The sequence below is a fragment of the Dipodomys merriami genome, unplaced genomic scaffold, assembly GCF_024711535.1.
Source record: "Dipodomys merriami isolate MVZ:Mamm:240054 unplaced genomic scaffold, mDipMer1.0.p SCAF_231, whole genome shotgun sequence".
NCBI lineage: Eukaryota > Metazoa > Chordata > Mammalia > Rodentia > Heteromyidae > Dipodomys > Dipodomys merriami.
In genome coordinates, this window is record NW_027203727.1 from 578,743 (window position 1) to 590,513 (window position 11,771).

Here is an 11,771-nt window from a genome sequence, read left to right on the forward strand (position 1 = left end):
AAACAAGAACTAATACCCATACTCCTCAAGCTCTTCAGAGAAACAGAGAAGGAGGGAGCTATCCCAAACTCATTCTACGAAGCCAATATCACACTCATCCCCAAACCAGGCAAAGACCCCACCAAAAAGGAGAATTACAGGCCAATCTCCTTGATGAACACAGATGCAAAGATCCTTAACAAGATTCTAGCTAACAGAATCCAGAAACACATTAAAAAATTATACATTATGACCAGGTAGGCTTCATCCCAGAGACACAGGGATGGTTTAACATACGTAAGTCAATAAATGTAATCCAACATATCAACAGAGCCAAGGTCAAGAATCACATGATTATCGCCACAGATGCAGAAAAGGCCTTTGATAAAATTCAACATTCATTCATGCTAAAAGCTCTGGAGAAAATAGGAATAGAAGGAACATTTCTAAAAAACAATAAAAGCTGTTTATGACAGACCAATAGCCAATATTATACTTAATGGGGAAAAGCTACAACCAATTCTCCTAAAATCAGGAACAAGGCAAGGATGCCCACTGTCTCCACTCTTCTTCAATATAGTCCTGGAACCCTTAGCCAGGGCAATAAGGCAAGAAAAAGACATTAAAGGGATCCGCATAGGGAAAGAAGAAGTTAAACTATCCCTTTTTGCAGACGACATGATACTATACCTTCACGATCCCAAAAACTCCATCCCCAAACTCTTAGAAATCATAAATCACTTCGGCAAAATAGCAGGATACAAAATAAACCCACAAAAATCAGTTGCCTTCCTGTACACTGACAATGTACAAGAAGAGAGGGAAATAAAGGGAGCAACCCCATTCACAATAACCTCCCAAAAAATAAAATATTTAGGAATTAACCTAACCAAAGATGTAAAAGAACTATTTAATGAGAACTATAAAAAGTTAAAGAAAGAAATTGCAGAAGACACTAGGAAATGGAAAGACCTCCCATGCCCCTGGATAGGCCGACTTAATATAGTAAAGATGGTAATACTTCCAAAACTAATATACAAATTCAATGCAATTCCTATTAAAATCCCAATGACGTACATCACTGAAATACAGAAAACAGTCCAAAAATTTATATGGAACAACAAAAGACCTAGAATAGCCAAAACAATTCTAGGGGATAAAGACAATATGGGAGGGCTATCCATGCCGAACTTCAAACTCTACTACAGAGCTATAATAACAAAGACAGCATGGTACTGGCACAAAAACAGACCCGAAGACCAATGGAACAGAATAGAAGACCCAGAAATAAATCCACAAGCCTACAGCCAGCTGATATTCGATAAAGGAGCCAAAGACATACAATGGAAGAAACACAGCCTCTTCAACCGCTGGTGCTGGGAAAACTGGGCAGCCACATGCAGAAAACTAAAAGTGGACCCCAGCCTATCACCATGCACCAACATCAACTCAAAATGGATTAAAGACCTTAACATTAAACCTGAATCTCTGAAACTACTGCAGGACAGAGTAGGAGAGACACTTGAACTAATAGGCACAGGAAGGAACTTCCTGAACAAAGTCCCAGGGTCACAACAAGTTGGAGAGAGACTCGACAAATGGGACTACCTTAAAATAAAAAGCTTCTGCACAGCTAAATCTATCGCAACTAAGCTAGAAAGACAACCAACTAATTGGGAAAAAATATTTACCAGCAATATATCAGACAAGGGGTTAACATCCTGTATATACAGGGAGCTCAAGAAACTAATCCCTCCCAAACCTAACAAACCAATTAATAACTGGGCAAGGGAACTAAAGAGGGACTTTTCAAATGAAGAAATAAAAATGGCAAAGAAACACATGAGGAAATGTTCATCATCCCTGGTGGTGAAGGAAATGCAAATAAAGACAACCCTGAGATACTACCTTACCCCAGTCAGAATGTCCCACATCCACAAATCAGCCAACGACAAATGCTGGAGGGGATGTGGAGAAAGAGGAACCCTATTACACTGCTGGTGGGAATGTACACTTATACAACCACTTTGGAAAGCAGTCTGGAGGGTCCTTAGAAAGCTAAAGATTGACCTCCCTTATGACCAAGTCATACCACTTCTAGGCATTTACCCTGAACAACAGGAACCAATATACAAGGACATGTGCACCTCCATGTTTATTGCAGCACTGTTTGCAATAGCTAGGATATGGAAACAACCTAGATGCCCCACCACAGATGAATGGATCCAAAAATTGTGGTATCTATACACAATGGAATATTATGCAGCCATTAGAAATGACAAAATAATGGCATTTGCAGGGAAATGGATGGAGCTAGAAGGAATCATGTTGAGTGAGGTAAGCCAAGAAAGAAGAGACAAATGGTACATGGTCTCCCTGAAAAGCGGATGCTAAATCCAAAATGTTAGGCGATACGACAAAACTAACAGGACTTAAGAAACAAAGAACTCCCACTCATCTGGTTGAACCGCTACTAAATATCCCCATGCTGCTGATCACATATATGGTATATAACATGTGAACACCGTTATATTTTACAGACTGTGATAGACAATTTGCTCCAGGAAAGTTAGAATGAACTTGTGACTTTAAATGAACATCATTATTCCACAATACTGTGAAATTCCGGAAATTATGTAATCACTTAATCACAATTAAAAAAAAAAACCTTGGGGAAGGGAGGGAGGGGGAGATGGTAGGGGGAAAACAGTGGAGGGGGTAACAATGTTCAAGAGGAAGTGTACTCAATACCTCACTCATGTAACTGTAACTCTCTGTATAGTACCTTTACAATTAAAAAAAAAGCTTATTTAAAAAATAAAAAAAAACTCCACTGTTGTGTTGAGCCAAATGACATCTGCCGGAAAAACTCAAAATGAGGTTCTGAGTCATCACAACATAAGAGCATTTCACTGCTTTCAAGGCTTCTTAGAAAGAATGCAAGATGCTTGCGGCCGGCAGGCCGCCAGGTCTTTTGGGTTAATATCTCCTAATAAATCCTACGTGGTTTCTTCTACACCCCTGATGTTTGGTAAGGTTACTCAGTTTTCATTGCTGCACAATTACGCCTGCAGTGTTCTGCAGTGGTTGCCGGTTGTGCTTGACCCCGAAGGATGCTGCCAGCTGACTGGGAATATATGATTCCCGTTCTTCCCTCCTGAGTCCTGCTGATTACAGCTTTTACCGCTACACTCTCCTCAACCTGAGGAGTAAGTTGAACCTATACCTATGGTACTGTGTTGAAGATTTGAGAACCAGACCTCAGTTGTTTGGGTCACAACCTATGCCCATCCATAGCTATGGATGGCACTGGAAATATCAGCCACTAAATACTCCACGATTGTGTTGCGCCGAATGATTTTGCCGGGAATACTCAGAATGAGGTTCTGAGTCATCGCAACATAAGAGCATTTCACTGTTTTCAAAGCTTTCTAGTAAAATTTAATATTCTTGCGGCCGGCATGCCCACAGGTGTACTGGGTTAATATCTCCTTGTAAATCTTACGTGGTTTCAAATACACCCCTGACGATTGGCCAAGTTACTCAGTTTTCATTGCTGCACAATTGCAAGTGCAGAGCTATGCAGCGGTTACAAGCATTCAGACTTGGCAGCCAGTTGTGCTTGTTCCCAAAGGACACTGCCAGCTGACTGGGAATATCTGCTTCCTCTTCTTCCCAACTGAGTCCTGCTGATTACAAATTTTACAGCTACACTCTCCTCAACCTGAGGAATATGTTGAACCTCAATTTATGACACTGTGTTGAAGATTTGAGAACCAGACCTGAGATGTGTGGGATGCGACCTATGTCCATCCATTGCTATGGCTGGCACCGGAATTATACGCCTCTAAATACTCCATTGTTGGGTTGAGTCGAATGACATCTGCCGTGAACAATCAGAATGAGGATCTGAGTCATCACAACATAAGAACATTTCGCTGCTTTCAAGTCTTTAAAGGAAAATTCCAGATTCTTGTTGCCGGCAGGCCCTCAGAAGTTCCAGGTTAATATCTCCTTGTAAATCCTACGTGGTTTCTTCTACATGCCTGAAATTTGTCAAGGTTACTGAGTGCATTGTTACCCAGTTGTGCTTGCAGAATTCTGCAGCTGTTTCCAGAATTCAGACGTGGCAGCCAGTTGTGCTTGTCCCCGTAGGACGCTGCCAGCTAATGGAATATCCGCTTGCCTTTCATCCCACCTAAGTCCTGCTGATCCTAGCTTTTACGTCTACACTCTCCTCAAGGTGAGGAGTAGGTTGAACCTCTACTTCTGGCACTCGGTTGAAGATTTGAGAACCATACCTCAGTTGTTTGGGACAAGATCTATGCCCATCCATTGCTATGGACAGCACCGGAAATATCAGCCTCTAAATTCTCCACTGTAGTGTTGAGCCAAATGACCTCTGCCGGGAACACTCAGAATGAGGTTGTGAGTCATCATAACATAAGAACATTTCACTGCTTTCAAGGCTTCTGAGGGAGAATTCCAGATTCTTGCTGCCTGAAGGCCCCCCAGGTGTTCCGAGTTAATTTCTCCTTGTAAATCCTACCTGGTTTCTTCTACACACTTCACTCTTGGCAAGGTTACTCAGTTTTCATTGCTACACAATTGCACCTGCAGAGCTCTGCAGCTGTTGCAAGCATTCTGACTTTGCAGCCGGATGTGCTTGTTCCTGTAGGACACTGACAGCTGACTGGGAATATCCATTTCCCTTTCTTCCCACCTGAGCTGTGCTAATTACAGCTTTTACAGCTACATTCTCCTCAACCTGAGGAGTAAGTTGAACCTATACCTATGGCACTGTGTTGTTGATTTGATAACCAGACCTTAGTTGTTTGGTATGAGACCTATGTCGATCCATTTGTATGGAGGGCACCTGAAATATCAGCCTCTAAATAGTCCAGAGTTGTGTTGAGCCGAATGATCTCTGCCGGGAACACTTAGAATGAGATTCTGAGTCACTGCAACATAAGAGCATTTCACTGCTTTCAAGGCTTCTTAGGAAGAGTACCAGAATCTTGGGACCGGCAGGCCTCCAGGGGTTACAGGTTAATAATTCCTTGTAAATCCTCCGTGGTCTCTTCTATACCCATGAAATTTGGCAAGGTTACTCAGTTTGCATTTCGGCACAATTGCGCCTGCAGAGCTCTGTAGCATTTGCAAGCATTCAGACATGGCAGCTGATTGTGCTTGTCCCCTTAGGACACTGTCGGGTTACTGGGAAGATCTGCTTCCCTTTCATCCCACCTGAGTCCTGGTAATTACAGCTTTTACGGCTACACTCTCCTCAACCTGATTAGTAAATTGAAGCTCTACTTATTTGTGAACCAGACCTCAATTGTTTGGGATGCCATATATGCCCATCCATTGCTATGGACAGCACTGGAAATATCAGCCTCTAAATACTCCATGGTTGTGTTGAGCTGAATGACCTCTACCGGGAACACTCAGAATGAGGTTCTGAGTCATCGCAACATAAGAACATTTCAATGCTTTCAAGTCTTTGTAGGAAGAATTCCAGATTCTTGAGGCCGGCGTGCCCCCAGATGTTCTGGGTAATATCTCCTTTTAAATCCTCCGTTTTTTTTCTACACTCCTGAAGTTTGGCAAGGTTACTCATTTTGCATTGCTGCACACTTACGCCTGCAGAGCTCTGCCGTGGTTGCAAGCATTCGGATGTGGCAGCCGGTTGTTCTTTTCCCCGTAAGATGCTGCAAGCTGACTGGGACTATCTGCTTCTCCTTCTTCCCACCAGAGTGCTGCTTATTACAGCTTTTATGCCTACACTCTCCTCAACCTTAGGAGTAAGGTGAACCTCTACTTATGGCACTGTGTTGAAGATTTGACCACCAGACCTCAGTTGTTTGAGACACGACCTCTGTCCATCCATTGCTTTGGACGGCACCGGAAATATCAGCCTCTACATACTCCTTGGTTGTGTTGAGCCGAACGACCTCTGCAGGGATCACTCAGAATGAGTTTCTGAGCCATCCCAACATAAGAGCATTTCACTGCTTTCAAGGCTTCTTAGGAAGAAATCCAGATTCTTGCGGGTGGAAGGCCCCCAGGTGTTCTAGGTTAATATTTCCTTGTAAATCTTCCTTGATTTCTTCTACACCCCTGAAGTTTGGCAAAGTTACTCAGTTTTCATTGCGACACAATTGCGCCTGCAGAGCTCTGCAGCAGTTGCAAGCATTCTGACATGGCAAAATGTTGTGCTTATGTCCGAAGGATGCTGCTAAGTGACTGGGAATATTTGCTTTTCGTTCTTCCCACCTGAATCCTGCTGATTATAGCTTTTACGGCTACACTCTCCCTAACCTGAGGAGTAAGTTATAACTCTACTTATGGCACTGGGTTGAAGATTTGAGAGCCAGACCTCAGTTGATTGGGATGCAACCTATGTCCATCCATTGCTATGGACAGCACTGGAAAGGTCAGCCGCTAAATACTGCACGGTTGTGTTGAGTCGAATGACCTCTGTTCTGAACACTCAGAATGAGGTTCTGAGTCATTGCACCATAAGAGCATTTCACTGCTTTCAAGGCTTCTTAGGAAGAATTCCAGAATCTTGCAGCAGGTAGGCACCCAGGTGTTCCAGGAAAATATGTATTTGTAAGTCCTCCATGGTTTCTTCTACATCCCTGATGTTTGGCAAGGTTACTCAGTTTGCATTGCTGCACAATTGTGCCTGCAGAGCACTGTAGCGTTTGCAAGTATTCAGACTTGGTAGCCAGTTGTGCTTGTCCATGCAGGATGCTGCCAGGTGACTGGGAATATCTGCTTCTGGTTCTTCCCACCTGATTCCCACTGATTACAGCTTTTAAGGCTACATTCTCCTCAAGTTGAGGAATAAGTTGAACCGATACTTATGTCACTGTGTTGACGATTTGATAACCAGACCTTAGTTGTTTGGTACGCGATTTATGTCTATCCATTGCTATGGACAGCACCTGAAATATCAGCCCCTAAATAGTCCAGAGTTGTGTTGAGCTTAATGACCTCTGCCAGGAACACTAAGAATGAGGTTCTGAGTCACGGCAACATAATAGCATTTCAATGCTTTAAGGCTTCTTAGAAAGAGTACCAGATTCTTGGGGCCAGAAGGCCTCCAGGTATTCCAGGTTAATATCTCCTTGTAAATCCTACATGGTTTCTTTTACACCACTGAAGTTTGGCATGGTTACTCAGTTTGCATTTCTGCACAATTCCACCTGCAGAGCTCTGCAACAGTTGCAAGCATTCAGAAGTTGCATACTGTTGTGCTTGTCCCCGAAGGACACTGAGAGCTGACAGGGAAGATCAGCTTCCCTTTCATCCTACCTGAGTCCTGGTAATTACAGCTTTTACGGCTACACTCTCCTCAATGTGATGAGTAAGTTGAAGCTCCACTTATGGTACTGTGTTTAAGATTTGTGAACCAGAACTCAATTGTTTAGGACACCACATATGCCCATCCATTGCTATGGATGGCATTGGAAATATTAGCCTCTAAATACTCCATATTTGTGTTGAGCAGAATGACCTCTGCCGGAATCACTCAAAATGAGGTTCTGAGTCATCGCAACATGAGAGCATTTCACTGCTTTCAAGGCTTCTTAGGAAGAATTCCTGAATATTGCTGCCAGAAGGGCCCAGGTGTTCCGGGAAAATATCTCCCTGTAAATCCTACATGATTTCTTCTACACCCCTGAAGTTTGGCAAGGTTACTCAGTTTGCATTGCTGAACATTTGCGCCTGCAGAGCTCTGCAGCAGTTGTAAGCATTCAGATGTAGCAGCCACTTGTGCTTGTCCCCATTGGATGCTGCCTGCTGACTGGGAATATCTGCTTCCCCATCCTCACAACTGAATCCTGCAGATTACAGCTTTTAGAGCTACACTCTCCTCAATGGGAGGAGTAAGTTCAAACTCTACTTATGGCACTGTGTCGAAGATTTGAGAAACAGTCTTCCCTTGTTTGGGATGCAACCTATATATATCCATTGTTATGGAGAGCATTGGAAATATCAGCCTCTAAATTCACCAAGGTTGTCTTTACCTGAATGACCTCTGCCAGGAACACTCAGAATGAGGTTCTGAGTTATTGCAACATAAGATCATTTCATTACTTTCAAAGCTTCTTAGGAAGAATTCCTGATTCTTGTGGGGACAGGACCCATTTATTCTGGGTTTATATCTCCTTATAAATCCTACATGGTTTCTTCTACACCCCTGAATTTTGGCATGATTACTCAGTATGCATTGCTTCACAATTGGGCATGCAGAGCTCTGCAGTGGTTGCAAGCATTCATATGTGGCAGCCAGTTGTCCTTGTACCCGTAGGACGCTGCCAGCTGACCGGAAATATCCTATTCCAACTCCTCCCACCTGAATCCTGCTGACTACAAGTTTTAGACTACACTCTACTCAACCTGTGGAGAAAGCTGAACCTCTACTTATAGCACTGTATTGAAGATTTGAGAATCATTCTTCCATTGTTTTGGACACAACTGATAACTATCCATCGATATGGACGACACCGAAAATATCAGCCTCTAAATATTTTACTGTTGTGATTAGTCGAATGATCTCTGACTTGTATACTCAGAATGAGGTTCTGAGTCATCACAACATAAGAGCATTTCACTGCTTTCAAGGCTTCTTAGGAAGGATTCCAGAATCTTGTTGCCAATAGGCACCCATTTATTCCAGGTTAATATCTCCTTGTAAATCCTACGCAGTTTCTTCTACATGCTTGAAGTTTGGCAAGGTTACTCAGTTTGCATTGCTGAACAATTGCGCCTGCAGAGCTGCTCTACAGCAGTTGCAAGCATTCCGACGTGGTAGCCAGTTGTGCTTGTCCCCGTTGGACGCTGCCAGCTGACTGGGAATATCCGCTTCCCGTTCCACCAACCTGAGTACTGTTGATTAGAGCTTTTAGAGCTACACTCTCTTCAACCTAAGGAGTAAGTTTGAGACTCTACTTATGGCACTGTGTTGAAGATTTGAGAACCAGACTTCCGTTGTTTGGGATGCAACCCTTATATATCCATTGCTATGGACGGCAACCAGCCTCTAAATTCACCAAAGTTGTCTTTACCCAATTCACCAAAGTTGTCTTTACCCGATTGACCTCTGCCAGGAACACTCAAAATGAGGTTTTGAGTTATCGCAACATAAGAGCATTTCATTACTTTCAAGGTTTCTTAGGAAGAATTCCTGATACTTGTTGCCAGCAGGCCACCAGGTTTACTGGGTTAATATCTCCTTGTAAATCCTACATGGTTTCTTCTACACCCCTGAAGTTTGACTACGTTACTCAGTTTGCATTGCTGCAGAATTGGGCCTGCAGAGCTCTGCAGCAGTTGCAAGCATTCAGATGTGGCAGCCAGTAGTGCTTGTACCCAAAGGACGCTGCCAGCTGACTGGAATTCCAATTCTAATTCCTCCCTACGGAATTCTGCTGATTACAGGTTTTGCCACTACACTCTCCTCAACCTGAGGAGTAAGTTGAACCTCTACTTATGGCACTTTGTTCAAGATTTGAAAACCAGTGTTTCATTGTTTGGGATGCTACCTATTTCTATCCACTGCTATGGACGACACCGGTAAAATCAGCCTCTAAATATGTCACAGTTATGCTGAGGCAAATGACCTCTGCCTTGTACACTCAGAATGAGGTTCTGAGTCATCACAACATAAGAGAATTTCACTGCTTTCAAAGCTTCATAGGAAGAATTCCTGAATATTTTACCAGAATGGCCCAGGTGTTCCGTATAAATATCTCCTTGTAAATCCTACATTGTTTCTTCTACAACCTTGAAGTTGGCAAGGTTACTCAGTTTACATTGCTGCACAATTGTGCCTTCAGAGCTCTCCAGCTGTTGCAAGCATGCAGACGTGGCAGCCAGTTGTGGTTGTCCCCATTGGACGCTGCCAGCTGACTGGGAATATCCGCTTCCCATTCCTCCCAACTGAATCCTGCTAAATACAGCTTTTAGAGCCACACTCTCCTCAACCTGAGGAGTAAGTTGAACCTCTACTTATAGCACTGTGTTGAAGATTTAAGAACCAGACTTCCTTTGTTAGGGACGCGACAGATGCCTATCCATTGGTATGGACGGCACAGGAAATATCAGCCTCTATGTATTTGACGGTTGTGCTGAGTCGAATGACTTCTGCAGTGTACACTCAGAATGAGGTTCTGAGTCATCGCAACATAAGAGCATTCCACTGCTTTCAAGTCTTCTTAGGAAGAATTCCTGAATCTTGTTGCCAGAAGTGCCAAGGTGTTCTGGGTAAATATCTCCTTGTAAATCCTACATAGTTTCTTCTACACACCTGAAGTTTGGCACGGTTACTCAGGTTGCATTACTGCACTATTGTGCCTGCACAGCTCTGCAGCGGTTGCAAGCATTGAGATCTGGTAGCCAGTTGTGGTTTTCCCCGTTTGAATCTGCCAGCTGACTGGGTATATATATAAGCTTCCTGTTCCTCCCAACAGAATTCTGCTGATAACAGATTTTAGAGCTTCACTTTCCTCAGCTTGAGGACTATTGAACCTCTACTTATGGCACTGTTGAAGGTTTGAGAACCTGCCTATCCTTGTTTGTGACTTTCCATTGCTATGGATGGCACCGGAAATATCAGCCTCTAAATATATCATGGTTGTGCTGAGTCGAATGATCTCTGACGAGTACACTCAGAATGAGGTTCTGAGTCATCGCTACATAAGAGCATTTCACAGCTTTCAAGGCTTCTTAGAAAGAATTCCTGAATCTTGTTTCCAGAAAGACCCAGGTGTTCCAGGTAAATATCTCCCTGTAAATAATACATGGTTTCTTCTACACCCCTGAAGTTTGGCAAAGTTACTCAGTTTTCATTGCTGCACAATTGCGCCTGCAGAGCTATGCAGCGGTTACAAGCATTCAGACATGGCAGCCAGTTGTGCATGTCCCCATTGAATGCTGCCAGCTAAGTGGGAATATCCACTTCCTGATACTCCCAACTGAATCCTACTGAATACAGATTTTACAGCTACACTCTCCTCTACCTGACTAGTAATTTTAACCTCTACTTATGGCACTTATGTTGAAGATTTCAGAATCAGTCTTCCATTGCTTTGGATGCAACCTATCTATATCCATTGCTATGGATGGCACCGGAAATATCAGCTTCTAAATTCACAAAGGTTGTCTTTACCAGATTAACCTCTGCAAGGAACACTCAGAATGAGGTTCTGAGTAATCACAACATAAGAGCATTTCATTCCTTTCAAGGTTTCTTAGGAAGAATTCCTGCTTCTTGTTGCCAGCAGGCTCCAGGTGTTCCAGGTTAATATCTCCTTGTAAATCCTACATGATTTCTTCTACACCCCTGAAGTTTGGCAAGGTTACTCAGTTTGCATTGTTGTACAATGGGGCCTGCAGAGCTCTGCAGTAGTTGCAAGCATTCAGATGTGGCAGCCAGTTGTGCTTGTACCCATAGGACGCTGCCAGTTGACTGGGAATATCTGCTTCCAGTTCCTCCCAAATGAATCTTGCTGGTTACAGATTTTACAACTTCACTCTCCTCAACGTGAGGAGTAAGTTGAAACTCTACTTATGGCACTGTGTTGAAGATTTGAGAACCAGTCTTCCTTTGTTTGGAATGTGCCGGTGTCTATCCTTTGCTATGGATGACACCGGAAATATCAGACTCTAAATATTTCATGGTTGTGCTTAGTCGAATGACCTTTGCGGTGTACAATCAGAATGAGGTTCTGAATAATAAGAGCATTTCACAGCTTTCAAGACTTCTTAGGAATAAGTCC